Raw genomic sequence first — 13,770 nt, 5'->3', positions numbered from 1 at the left:
GGAACTCAGAAAATAGAAAATCCTATAGTTTTAAAGAGCCAATATAACGATCAAAATAAGATTTCATCAACCGAAAATAATTTCAAGACATTCTAAAATGTACTATTAGGAATGATTGCATTATCACATTACCATGTAGGCCTATTGCCTGCCTTGTGCTTGAAAGCAACAATTACTTTAAGGTCCCTCATACCCACTTGACAGAACAGAAAACGATCACTGGTGCTTAATGTAGTGTGGAGATGGCAATCTGAAAGCCAAGTGGAAAGACTGACTGACTGGCTGGCTGGCTGAATGGCTGACTGGCTGGCTGACTGTCATCAAACTGTGAGAGGGACAAGGTGTTGGATCTCACATGCTAATATGTGTTGTGTTACTCCTGTGTCCTCAACAGTCACTTGTTGTTATGAAACAGACTTATTTAGTTAGAACCATGGAATGACATCAGTTGAAGAAGATTTAATTTTAGTGCTGAAATTCAGTTGGCCAAGTCCAAGGGGATACTTTTGGTCTGATGCGAAGTCACTTTGAGTATACATTTAAACCTATACCCAGACTCATGTAAAACATTTTAATTCTTATTTCATTTTTTTCCCTGTCATGACATGTGTAAAGGTCATATTATCAATTCACTGATTTTACTGAATAGTAGTGCTGAAGATGAGCATCCCACAACCACGCATGCACCCCATTCTACAGTGATATGCCATCCCTGGTTTGGGCTTAGTGGGACTATCATTTGTTTTTCAACAGGACAATGACCCAACACACCTCCAGGCTGTGTAAGGGCTATTTTACTGCATCAGATGACCTGGACTCCACAATCCCCCGACCTCAACCCAATTGAGATGGTTTGGGATGAGTCGGACGGCAGAGTGAAGGAAAAGCAGCCAAAAAGTGCTCAGCATATGTGGGAACTCCTTCAAGACTGTTGGAAAAGCATTCCAGGTGTCACGCCCTGACTCAGGGGACTCTTATATGTTGAGTCAGGGTGTGAATATTCTATGTTGTGTAATTCTATGTGAATGATCTAGTATGTGTAGATCTATGTTGGCCGGTGTGGTTCCCAATCAGAGGCAGCTGTCGCTCGTTGTCTCTGATTGGGGATCATACTTAGGCAGCCTATTGGCACTCGTTAGTTGTGGGATCTTGTTCCGTGAGTAGAGGCTTGTTTTGTGTTTAGCCTTAGGACTTCACGGTTCATTGGTTTGTTGTTTTGTCGTGTGTTTATCATTTAAATAAACTTGTACGCATTTCACGCTGCGCCTTGGTCTGACCCGTCCTTAAACGAACGTGACAGAAGATCCCACCAAACACGGACCAAGCAGCGTGCCCAGGAGCAAACACCCTGGACACAGGTGGGGAAGATTTGGTCTTGGGAGGAGATATTTGCGGGGAAAGGACCCTGGGCGAAGAAGGAAGCCCAGGCAGGAGAGGAGCAACGGCAACACAGAAGCCAGCCGAGGAGGAAGCCCGAGAAGCAGCCCCAATAAAACATTTTGGGGGGGCTAAAGGGGTGGTCGGGGAGCGAGAGAGAAGAGCCCCGACCACTGCACCCGGTGGGTTTCCAGATTGATTCCCTACGACCATGGGAAGAAGAGTGGGAACAGTATTATACTGAGGAGTCGGAGGATGACGACGACGATGAGTTTCTGTTCCCTAACTCGTGGGGGCTCCCGGAGGAGTCCTCACTGGAGGAGGAGTGCCGAGAGAGAGAGAAGGATCGGATCTGCAGGGTAAGAGAGGAGGCCACCATATTACGGGGGCTGATAGATAGAATAGAGCGGGAGAGATCCAGTCAAGAGGAGGCACTGCAGGAGGCTCGTAGGGAAAAGGAGGAAGTAGAGGCACGGAGAGAGGAGCTGGTTAGGCAGCATAAGGAGCGGGGGTTAATAAAGGAACCCAGTCCTGCTCCTCGCATCAAGCCAGTGGTGCGTGTCGCTAGCCCGGTACGGCCCGTTCCTGCTCCTCGCACGAGGCTAGTGGTGCGTGTTCCCAGTCCGGCCCGGCCTGTTCCTGCTCCTCGCACCAAGCCAGTGGTGCGTGTTCCCAGTCCGGCCCGGCCTGTTCCTGCTCCTCGCACCAAGCCAGTGGTGCGTGTCGCCACTCCGGAGCCAGAGCAGTCCGCTCCGCCGGGGTCTAGTCCAGCTCCGGTCAGCGGCTCCACTCCGGAGCCAGAGCAGTCCACTCCACCGGTGCCTGATCCAGCTCCGGTCAGCTGCTCCACTCCGGAGCCAGAGCAGTCCGCTCCACCGGGGTCAAGTCCAGCTCCGGTCAGCTGCTCCACTCCGGAGCCAGAGCAGTCCGCTCCACCGGTGCCCAGTCCAGCTCCGGTCAGCGGCTCCACTCCGGAGCCAGAGTAGTCCGCTCCAGGGAGGCGGAGAGTATGTGGTCGTCATGCCCGGAGCCGGATCCACCTCCGAGGCGGAATGCCCACCCAGTCCCTACCCTGTTATGTAAAGGTTGTGCGGTCGGAGTCCGCACCTTTGGGGGGGGGGGGGGGGTACTGTCACGCCCTGACTCAGGGGACTTATATGTTGAGTCAGGGTGTGAATATTCTATGTTGTGTAATTCTATGTGAATGATCTAGGATGTGTAGATCTATGTTGGCCGGTGTGGTTCCCAATCAGAGGCAGCTGTCGCTCGTTGTCTCTGATTGGGGACAATACTTAGGCAGCCTATTGGCACCTGTTAGTTGTGGGAAAAAATTAAATAATAATAATCAATGATTGAACATGTATTTACAAACATTGAATGTGTCCATATACAGTATATTAAGATCAACTTATAGACAACATTTTATCCATGATGACATCACCTGACGATTCGCACAAACATCCCAGTTGAGTCCTTAACCCTTATGAGCACTGGGACAGTAGTAGAGAGATAGGATGGGATGGACGTCTGTAGGGAAAATGACAGGGGGGAGTTGAAGGTCAAGATGTTCTGGAGGAATAATAGGGGGACTGTGGGGCCCATACAGAAGGAAAGGTAGAGGAACTCCCCATAGACTAACCCATGTTTTGTGGAGGAGCAGTGAAGATAATATCCCCTCAAGGTAGACAGGTATGGGCTACAGTATGTTGGATGAGGCAATCACTTTTACAGGCTATGAAACCATCAGCTATCAGCTAACAATCAAATAATAACAACATAGCAAAATATGTGTGTTAAATTTAATAACCTAAATAGTGGTTTTAAATCAATAATGATTTTCAAAAAAAGAAAAAATATGCACGCATGACTGTAAGTCGCTTTGGATAAAAGCGTCTGCTAAATGGCATATTATTATTATTATATTATATATTTTTTATATTTTCTATAGTTCCTTTGAATAGGCCACATTCCCTCACTTAGTAGTTGGCGTGAATTCTGTACACTGTAAATGTGCATATTACTGCTAAAGTAGTTAGGAAATGTTTGACATTTTGTCCTGAATAAACCCTGACAAGTTGAGTTCTGTCTGTACCTGTGCCATAGGGCTGTCTGTCTGTCTGTCAGAACACAGAGCTCACCCCCTCCTCTCTGCGGCCCTCTCTGTGACATCTCAAACACACTCACCTGATCTACTAGTCCCTACACCCCCTGCTGGGGAATGGTGGAAGTGTTTCAACTTCAGAGACATGGAATTAAAGTGAGCAGTACTTTCACTGGGGACGCGGGTGGGACATGTCCCCCCCACATCTGAAATTGCATTTTGTCCCCCCCCCCCCCCCCCCCCCCCCCCCCCCCCCCCCCCCCCCCCCCCCCCCCCCCCCCCCCAATTTAATCATCGTGTTCTGTGTAGACAGACTAGCGCTAATCTGGGGGCTCCTAATGTGATTGTTTAGCCCTTAATTAGTGGGTCTAAAATCTGTCAGACCACAGAGTCAGCAAGACATCATACCCCCTTTCTCTATCTCTCTCCCCCTGAGAGAGAGAGAGAGAGAGAGAGAGAGAGAGGCAGAGGGAGAGAGAGAGAGAGAGAGAGAGAGAGAGAGAGAGAGAGAGAGAGAGAGAGAGATAGATGGATAGAGAGAGAGAGAGGGAGTTGCTGAGAAGCAGAGAGAGAGAAGAAGAGATTCAAAGGGGCTTTGAGTAATTCACATTCTACACGCATCCTCAGAGTCTGTGTGTGTGGAGAGAAAGATAGTGATGTGTTGGAAGTTGCTGTCATTTATGCAGGAGCATCAGGGTGCGGATGTACGGATATAGGATGAACAAAGGACTCTGAGTCACTGACTGACTCCTCACAGCTAACTAATTAGTCTGGATCTGTATCAATGGGTCTGTATATATGTTTACTGTGTGACATATATTACCTTACTTTCACCTTGTATGAAAGTAAGTGTACGTACATGTAAACAGTACATACAGATCAGGCTGGATGAACAAGACTGTTTTTAACTTTAATTATAAAATATTTAGATAACCTGACATTGCTAAAGTGACGCAATGCTAGTGAATGTGTGTGTGTCTAAGTGTGAGTGTGTGTGTGTGTGTGTCTATGTGTGAGTGAGTGTGTGAGTGAGTGTGTGTGTGAGTGTGTGAGTGAGTGTGTGTGTGTGTCTATGTGTGAGTGATTGTGTGTGTTTCTATGTGTGAATGAGTGTGTGAGTGTGTCTATGTGTGAGTGATTGTGTGTGTGTGTCTATGTGTGAGTGAATGTGTGTGTGTCTATGTGTGAGTGTATGTGTGTGTGTCTATGTGTGAGTTAGTGTGTATGTGTCAATGTTGTGAGTGAATGTGTGTGTATCTATGTGTGAGTGAATGTGTGTGTGTTTATGTGTGAGTGAATGTGTGTGTTTATGTGTGTGTTTGTCTATGTGTGAGTGTGTGTGTGTCTATGTGTGAGTGGATGTGTGTGTGTCTATGGGTGAGTGAGTGTGTCTATGTGTGAGTGAGTGTGTGTGTGTGTCTATGTGTGAATGAGTGTGTGTGTCTATGTGTGAGTGAATGTGTGTGTGTGTTTATGTGTGAGGTAATGTGTGTGTGTCTATGTGTGAATGAGTGTGTGTGTCTACGTGTGAGTGAATGTGTGTGTGTGTTTATGTGTGAGGTAATGTGTGTGTGTCTATGTGTGAGTGTGTGTGTGTGTGTCTATGTGTGAGTGTGTGTGTGTGTCTATGTGTGAGTGAGTGAGTGTGTGTCTATGTGTGAGTAAATGTGTGTGTGTGTCTATGTGTGAGTGAGTGTGTGTGTGTGAGTGTGTGAGTGAGTGTGTGTGTGTGTGTCTATGTGTGAGTGAATGTGTGTGTCTATGTGTGAGTGAGTGTGTGTGTGTCTATGTGTGAGTGAGTGTGTGTGTGTCTATGTGTGAGTGAATGTGTGTGTGTCTATGTGTGAGTGAATGTGTGTGTGTAAGCCCCCCGTGTAGTTCAGTTGGTAGAGCATGGCGCTTGCAACTCCAGGGTTGTGGGTTCGATTCCCACAGGGGGCCAGTATGGAAAATGTATGCACTCACTAACTGTAAGTCGCTCTTGATAAGAGCGTCTGCTAAATGACTAAAAAAAAACTCAGTTTTCACAATTCCTGACATTTAATCCTAGTAAAATGTCCCTGTCTTAGGTCAGTTAGGACCTGTGAAATGTCAGAATAATAGTAGAGAGAATGATTTATTTCAGCTTTTATTTCTTTCATCACATTCCCAGAGGGTCAGAAGTTTACATACACTCAATTAGTATTTGGTAGCATTGCCTTTAAACTATTTAACTTGGGTCAAACATTTCGTGTAGACTTCCATAAGCTTCCCACAATAACTTGGGTGAATTTTGGCCCATTCCTCCTGACAGAGCTGGTGTAACTGAGTCAGGTTTGTAGGCCTCCTTGCTCGCATAAGCTTTTTCAGTTCTGCCCACACATTTTCTATAGGATTGAGGTCAGGGCTTTGTGATGGCCACTCCAATACCTTGACTTTGTTGTCCTTAAGCCATTTTGCCACAACTTTGGAAGTATGCTTGGGGTCATTGTCCATTTGGAAGACCCATTTGCGACCAAGCTTTAACTTCCTAACTGATGTCTTGAGATGTTGCTTCAATATATCCACCTAATTTTCCTTCCTCATGATGCCATCTATTTTGTGAAGTGCACCAGTCCCTCCTGCAGCAAAGCACCCCCACAGCATGATGCTGCCACTCCCGTGCTTCACGGTTGGGATGGTGTTCTTCGGCTTGCAAGCAACCCCCTTTTTCCTCCAAACGATGGTCATAATGGCAAACAGTTCTATTTTTTTTTCATCAGACCAGAGGACATTTCTCCAAAAAGTACGATCTTTGTCCCCATGTGCAGTTTCAAACCGTAGTCTGGCTTTTTTATGGCGGTTTTGGAGCAGTGGCTTCTTCCTTGCTGAGTGGCCTTTCAGGTTATGTCGATATAGTAGTACTATTGTTTGTACAGATTAACGTGGTACCTTCAGGCGTTTGGAAATTGCTCCCAAGGATGAACCAGACTTGTGGAGGTCTACAATTTTTGGGCTTTCTTTTGATTTTCCCATGATGTCAAGCAAATAGGCACTGAGTTTGAAGGTAGGCCTTGAAATACATCCACAGGTACACCTCCAATTGAGTCAAATTATGTCAATTAGCGTATCAGAAGTCAACTCAGTGTATGTAAACTTCTGACCCACTGGAATTGTGAAACAGTGAATTATAAGTGAAATAATCTGTCTGTAAACAATTGTTGGAAAATGTACTTGTGACATGCACAAAGTAGATGTCCTAACCGACTTGCCAAAACTATAGTTTGTTAACAAGAAATGTGTGGAGTGGTTGAAAAACGAGTTTTAATGACTCCAACCTAAGTGTATATAAACTTCTGACTTCAACTGCATTTGGCTAAGGTGTATGTAAACTGTATGTGTAATGTAATCTCCACCATCTTCATCCCTGTCTGCCTGTCTGCCTGTCTGCCTGTCTGCCTGATTGCCTGATTGCCTGATTGCCTGTCTGCCTGTCTGCCTGTCTGCCTGTCTGCCTGTCTCTCTGTCTCTCTGTCTCTCTGCCTCTCTGTCTCTCTGCCTCTCTGCCTCTCTGCCTCTCTGCCTCTCTGCCTCTCTGCCTCTCTGCCTCTCTGCCTCTCTGCCTGCCTGCCTGCCTGCCTGCCTGCCTGCCTGACTGACTCCCTGCCTGCCTGCCTGCCTGCCTGCCTGACTGACTGGGGGAAGAGGTGGAAGGGGGTGAAGAGGGGGAAGGGGGTGAAGAGGGGGAAGGGGGGGAGAGGGGGAAGAGGGGAAAGAGGGGAAAGAGGGTGAAGGGGGGAGAGGGTGAAGGGGGGGAGAGGGGGAAGGGGGGGAGAGGGGGAAGAGGTGGAAGGGGGTGAAGAGGGGGAAGGGGGTGAAGAGGGGGAAGGGGGGGAGAGGGGGAAGAGGTGAAAGAGGGGAAAGAGGGGAGAGGGGGAAGGGGGGAGAGGGGGGAGAGGGTGAAGGGGGGAGAGGGTGAAGAGGGGAAAGAGGGGAGAGGGGGAAGGGGGTGAAGAGGGGGAGAGGGGGGGAAGGGGGGGAAGAGGGGGAGAGGGGGAAGGGGGAAGGGGGGGAGAGGGGGAAGGGGGGGAGAGGGTGAAGGGGGAAGGGGGGGAAGGGGGGAGAGGGTGAAGAGGGGAAAGAGGTGGTGAGAGGGGGAAGAGGGGAGAGGGGGAAGAGGGGGAAGGGGGGGAGAGGGTGAAGGGGGGAAAGAGGGGAAAGAGGGTGAAGGGGGGAGAGGGTGAAGAGGGGGGAGAGGGTGAAGGGGGAAGGGGGGGAAGAGGGGGAAGGGGGGAGAGGGGGAAGAGGGGGAAGGGGGGGAGAGGGTGAAGGGGGGAGAGGGTGAAGAGGGGAAAGAGGGGAAAGAGGGTGAAGGGGGGGAAGAGGGGGAAGGGGGTGAAGAGGGGGAAGAGGGGAAAGAGGGTGAAGGGGGGAGAGGGGGGAGAGGGTGAAGGGGAAGGGGGGAAGGGGGGGAGAGGGGGAAGAGGTGGAAGGGGGTGAAGAGGGGGAAGGGGGTGAAGAGGGGGAAGGGGGGAGAGGGGGAAGAGGTGAAAGAGGGGAAAGAGGGTGAAGGGGGGAGAGGGGGAGAGGGTGAAGGGGGAGAGGGTGAAGAGGGGAAAGAGGGGAGAGGGGGAAGGGGGTGAAGAGGGGGAGAGGGGGGGAAGAGGGGGAAGGGGGGGAAGGGGGGGGGAGGGGAGAGGGGGAAGGGGGGGAGAGGGTGAAGGGGGGAGAGGGTGAAGAGGGGAAAGAGGGGAAAGAGGGTGAAGGGGGGAGAGGGGGGAGAGGGTGAAGGGGGGAGAGGGTGAAGAGGGGAAAGAGGGGAGAGGGGGAAGGGGGGTGAAGAGGGGGAGAGGGGGGGAGAGGGGAAGAGGGGGAAGAGGTGGAAGAGGGGGAAGGGGGAAGAGGATGAAGGGGAGGGGAGGAGGTGGGGTGATGGGGGAAGAGGTGGGAGAGGGGAAGAGGTGGAAGAGGGGGAAGGGTGAAGAGGATGAAGGGGAGGGGAGGAGGTGGGGTGATGGGGGAAGAGGTGGGAGAGGGGGAATGGAAGGGGAGAGGAGGATTAGATCTATAAATTAGGTCTCATAGGATTAGAGTTATGAGTTAGGACTCATAGGATTAGAGTTATGAGTTAGGACTCATAGGATTAGAGTTATGAGTTAGGACTCATAGGATTAGAGTTATGAGTTAGGACTCATAGGATTAGAGTTATGAGTTAGGCCAAAATCAAATCAAATGTATTGGTCACATACACATGGTTAGCAGATGTTATTGCTGTACTGTAATTTATGCTGTAAACTCTCTCTGAAGTTCAGCTCTCTAACCTAATATACTGTAATTTCTGCTGTAAACACTCTCTTAAGTTCAGTTCTCTAACCTAAAGTACTGTAATTTATGCTGTAAACTCTCTCTGAAGTTCAGTTCTCTAACCTAAGATACTGTAATTTCTGGTGTAAACTCTCTCTGAAGTTCAGCTCTCTAACCTAAGATACTGTAATTTCTGCTGTAAACTGGATCTGGCTGGCTGGCCGTTGTTGCCCTGTACTGTCCTCTGTGCTGCTGTAGTAAAGCCTGTAGTACTCTAGGCCTGTTATGTTTACCGTTTTTCAATGTTTTACATTTTTTAATCAGTGTTGTTTCTAGGTCAAGGGCTCTCCCTGTGGCGGCCTGCCAGTTGTATCCACGATCTCACATGATCCAGAGAAATAAATGAAGCTAGTCACCACAGAAATCCTCCTCCCTGCCCAGTTCCACTTGGCCAACTCCTGCATGAACAAAGACAGCCCGGCCGGGCAGAGAGGGAGACAGCAAGCACGTCTGAGTGTGTGTGTGTTTCTGTATGTCTGTGTGTGCTCTGAGAGGAGATATTTTGACAGGAATTTGGTTGCCTGTCATGTAGCAGACTGTGTCTCGTCCGATATGATGAGATTGATGAACTCCCCTCTCTCTTTCTCCCTCTCTCCCTCTCTGCCCCTCTCTCCCTCCGTCTCTCTCTCTCCCCCTCCCTCTCTCCCCCCTCTCGCATCCCTTCCTCCCACCCTCGTACCCTTTTTTCAAGTCTTTCTCAACAGACATCAGCGTACCACTATGGGTCTACCCTGGCCCCTACCAGTACTGCAGATCAGACCATTATAGCCACAATCTACAAAGTTTCAAGTCATTTCCATTCATGCAATATAGCCCTTCAGAAGACTGTTGCTTTTAGGAGTGTGGGGGTCCTAACCTTGCAGATTGAGTGACTGGGACTACGTGTTCCTCTTCAGTGAAACTTGGGAATGTCTTGAGCTCTGACACGTCTGGCCCTGGTTGTGGAGCTATAAACAGGATCACGTCAACACACACACTCACACTCACATACACACTCACACACATAAACACACACACCCCCGCCACTACCATAGAACATACTGCCGCCTGGGGGGGCTCTGCCTGAGTACTACATGTCTGTGTTGTGGGATGGATACACAAAACATACACACACACAAACACACAAACCCCAGGAGTAAAGGGAACTGCATCATAGACTGACAAAGGAACCAGGGGATCCAGAGAGGTACTCTTCCGCAGCTGCCAGCAGAGGATTTTAGACACCTAACTAATAATAATAATAATTGGTCATTTAGCAGACGCTCTTATCCAGAGCGACTTACAGGAGCAATTAGGGTTAAGTGCCTTGCTCAAGGGCACATCGACAGATTTTTCACCTAGTGGGCTCGGGGATTAGAACCAGCGACCTTTCGGTTACTGGCACAACGCTCTTAACCACTAAGCTACCTGCCGCCCATTAACAAGGCAGCTACAGCCTAGTAAATACTGCTTAGTAAATACTACTTAGTAAACACTGCCAAGTAAATACTGCCTAATAAATAATGCAATACTGCCTAGTAAGAACAGCCTAGTAAATACTGCCTAGTAAATACTGCCTAATAAATACTGCCTAGTAAATACTGCCTAGTAAATACTGCCTAGTAAATACTGCCTAGTAAATAATGCTTAGTAAATACAACCTAGTAAATACTGCCTAGTAAATACTGCCTAGTAAATAATGCCTAGTACATAATGCCTAGTAAATACAACCTAGTAAATCGTGCCTAGTAAATACTGCCTAGTAAATACACCAGACTCTCAACTCTCTCCTATAGTGTGATAACATCACTCCAGTCTTTTTTTACAGTGGACGGTCCAAGCTTTCTGTCTACAGTTTTTACAGCCCTACCAGCTACTGTCTACAGTATGTACAGCCCTACCAGCTACTGTCTACAGTATGTACAGCCCTACCAGCTACTGTCTACAGTATGTACAGCCCTACCAGCTACTGTCTACAGTATGTACAGCCCTACCAGCTACTGTCTACAGTATGTACAGTCCTACCAGCTACTGTCTACAGTATGTACAGTCCTACCAGCTACTGTCTACAGTATGTACAGCCCTACCAGCTACTGTCTACAGTATGTACAGTCCTACCAGCTACTGTCTACAGTATGTACAGTCCTACCAGCTACTGTCTACAGTATGTACAGCCCTACCAGCTACTGTCTACAGTATTTACAGTCCTACCAGCTACTGTCTACAGTATTTACAGTCCTACCAGCTACTGTCTACAGTATGTACAGCCCTACCAGCTACTGTCTACAGTATGTACAGTCCTACCAGCTACTGTCTACAGTATGTACAGTCCTACCAGCTACTGTCTACAGTATGTACAGCCCTACCAGCTACTGTCTACAGTATTTACAGTCCTACCAGCTACTGTCTACAGTATTTACAGCTCTACCAGCTACTGTCTACAGTATGTACAGCCCTACCAGCTACTGTCTACAGTATGTACAGTCCTACCAGCTACTGTCTACAGTATTTACAGCTCTACCAGCTACTGTCTACAGTATGTACAGCCCTACCAGCTACTGTCTACAGTATTTACAGTCCTACCAGCTACTGTCTACAGTATGTACAGCTCTACCAGCTACTGTCTACAGTATGTACAGCCCTACCAGCTACTGTCTACAGTATTTACAGTCCTACCAGCTACTGTCTACAGTATGTACAGTCCTACCAGCTACTGTCTACAGTATTTACAGTCCTACCAGCTACTGTCTACAGTATGTACAGCTCTACCAGCTACTGTCTACAGTATGTACAGCCCTACCAGCTACTGTCTACAGTATTTACAGTCCTACCAGCTACTGTCTACAGTATGTACAGTCCTACCAGCTACTGTCTACAGTATGTACAGCTCTACCAGCTACTGTCTACAGTATGTACAGCCCTACCAGCTACTGTCTACAGTATGTACAGTCCTACCAGCTACTGTCTACAGTATTTACAGCCCTACCAGCTACTGTCTACAGTATGTACAGCCCTACCAGCTACTGTCTACAGTATATCTCACACTATGTGGTTGAGCTTACTGGCATCACACCATAACAGCACTGACGTGATATTAATTGTTCTGCTACTGTAAATGTCTCACATACCCATGGCCACTTCGTTCTCAAGGTACGAACAGAAGATGAAGACGGTGATGATGAAGGTGATGGAGGTGATGATGATGAAGGTGATGATTATGATGATGAGGAAGGTGACCATGGTGATGAAGATGAAAATGGTGATGATGATGGTGATGATGGTAATGATGATGATGGTGATAGGTGTGATGGTAATGATGGTGATGATGATGATGGTGATAGGTGTGATGGTAATGATGGTGATGATGATGATGGTGATAGGTGTGATGGTAATGATGATGACGATGGTGGTAGGGGTGAGCTAAATTTTATGACATGGGTTCTGACATCTTCTGCTCTGTGTAACCACTGACATAATTTGTTGCCAGACACTTCCACCCAAATGCGCAAAGATTCTGGTGGACCAACTCTTCACACTTGAGAAATCCCCGGCGCATAGGCATTGGCTTAATCGGCTTCATCTACCAACCAATCATCTCCCACAATACCTTCCCCGTCATGTGTTTCGCTAAAATGTAAATATGACAAATACTTTACTTAGTAAGTAAATCCCATATAATTCTATGGTCACTCCCACTAAGGCCAACTTTGAATCGTTGATATCCCAGGCTTATTTTTTATTTTTATTTTTTTATTTCACGTTTATTTAACCAGGTAAGCCAGTTGAGAACAAGTTCTCATTTAAAACTGCGACCTGGCCAAGATAAAGCAAAGCAGTGCAATAAAAACAACAACAACACAGAGTTACACATGGAATAAACAAAACATAAAGTCAAAAACACAATAGAAAATCTATATACAGTGTGTGCAAATGTAGTAAGTTATGGAGGTAAGGCAATAAATAGGCCATAGTGCAAAATAATTACAATTTAGTATTAACACTGGAGTGATAGATGTGCAGAAGATGATGTGCAAATAGAGATACTGGGGTGCAAATGAACAGAATAAATAACAATGTAAATAACAATATGGGGATGAGGGAGTTGGGTGGGCTAATTTCAGATGGGCTGTGTACAGGTGCAGTGATCAGTAAGCTGCTCTGACAACTGATGCTTAAAGTTAGTGAGGGAGATAGGTGTCTCCAGCTTCAGAGATTTTTGCAGTTCGTTCCAGTAATTTGCAGCAGAGAACTGGAAGGAATGGCGGCCAAAGGAGGTGTTGGCTTTGGGGATGACCAGTGAGATATACCTGCTGGAGCGCAAACTACAGATGGGTGTTGCTATGGTGAAAAAAAGTATTTAGTCAGCCACCAATTGTGCAAGTTCTCCCACTTAAAAAGATGAGAGAGGCCTGTAATTTTCATCATAGGTACACGTCAACTATGACAGACAAATTGAGGAAAAAAAATCCAGAAAATCACATTGTAGGATTTTTAATGAATTTATTTGCAAATTATGGTGGAAAATAAGTATTTGGTCACCTACAAACAAGCAAGATTTCTGGCTCTCACAGACCTGTAACTTCTTCTTTAAGAGGCTCCTCTGTCCTCCACTCGTTGCCTGTATTAATGGCACCTGTTTGAACTTGTTATCAGTATAAAAGACACCTGTCCACAACCTCAAACAGTCACACTCCAAACTCCACTATGGCCAAGACCAAAGAGCTGTCAAAGGACACCAGAAACAAAATTGTAGACCTGCACCAGGCTGGGAAGACTGAATCTGCAATAGGTAAGCAGCTTGGTTTGAAGAAATCAACTGTGGGAGTAATTACTAGGAAATGGAAGACATACAAGACCACTGATAATCTCCCTCGATCTGGGGCTCCACGCAAGATCTCACCCCGTGGGGTCAAAATGATCACAAGAACGGTGAGCAAAAATCCCAGAACCACACGGGGGGACCTAGTGAATGACCTGCAGAGAGCTGGGAC

This window comes from Coregonus lavaretus, assembly GCF_964263955.1.
Source record: "Coregonus lavaretus genome assembly, chromosome: 7".
NCBI lineage: Eukaryota > Metazoa > Chordata > Actinopteri > Salmoniformes > Salmonidae > Coregonus > Coregonus lavaretus.
Note: the sequence above shows the minus strand (reverse complement) of the source record.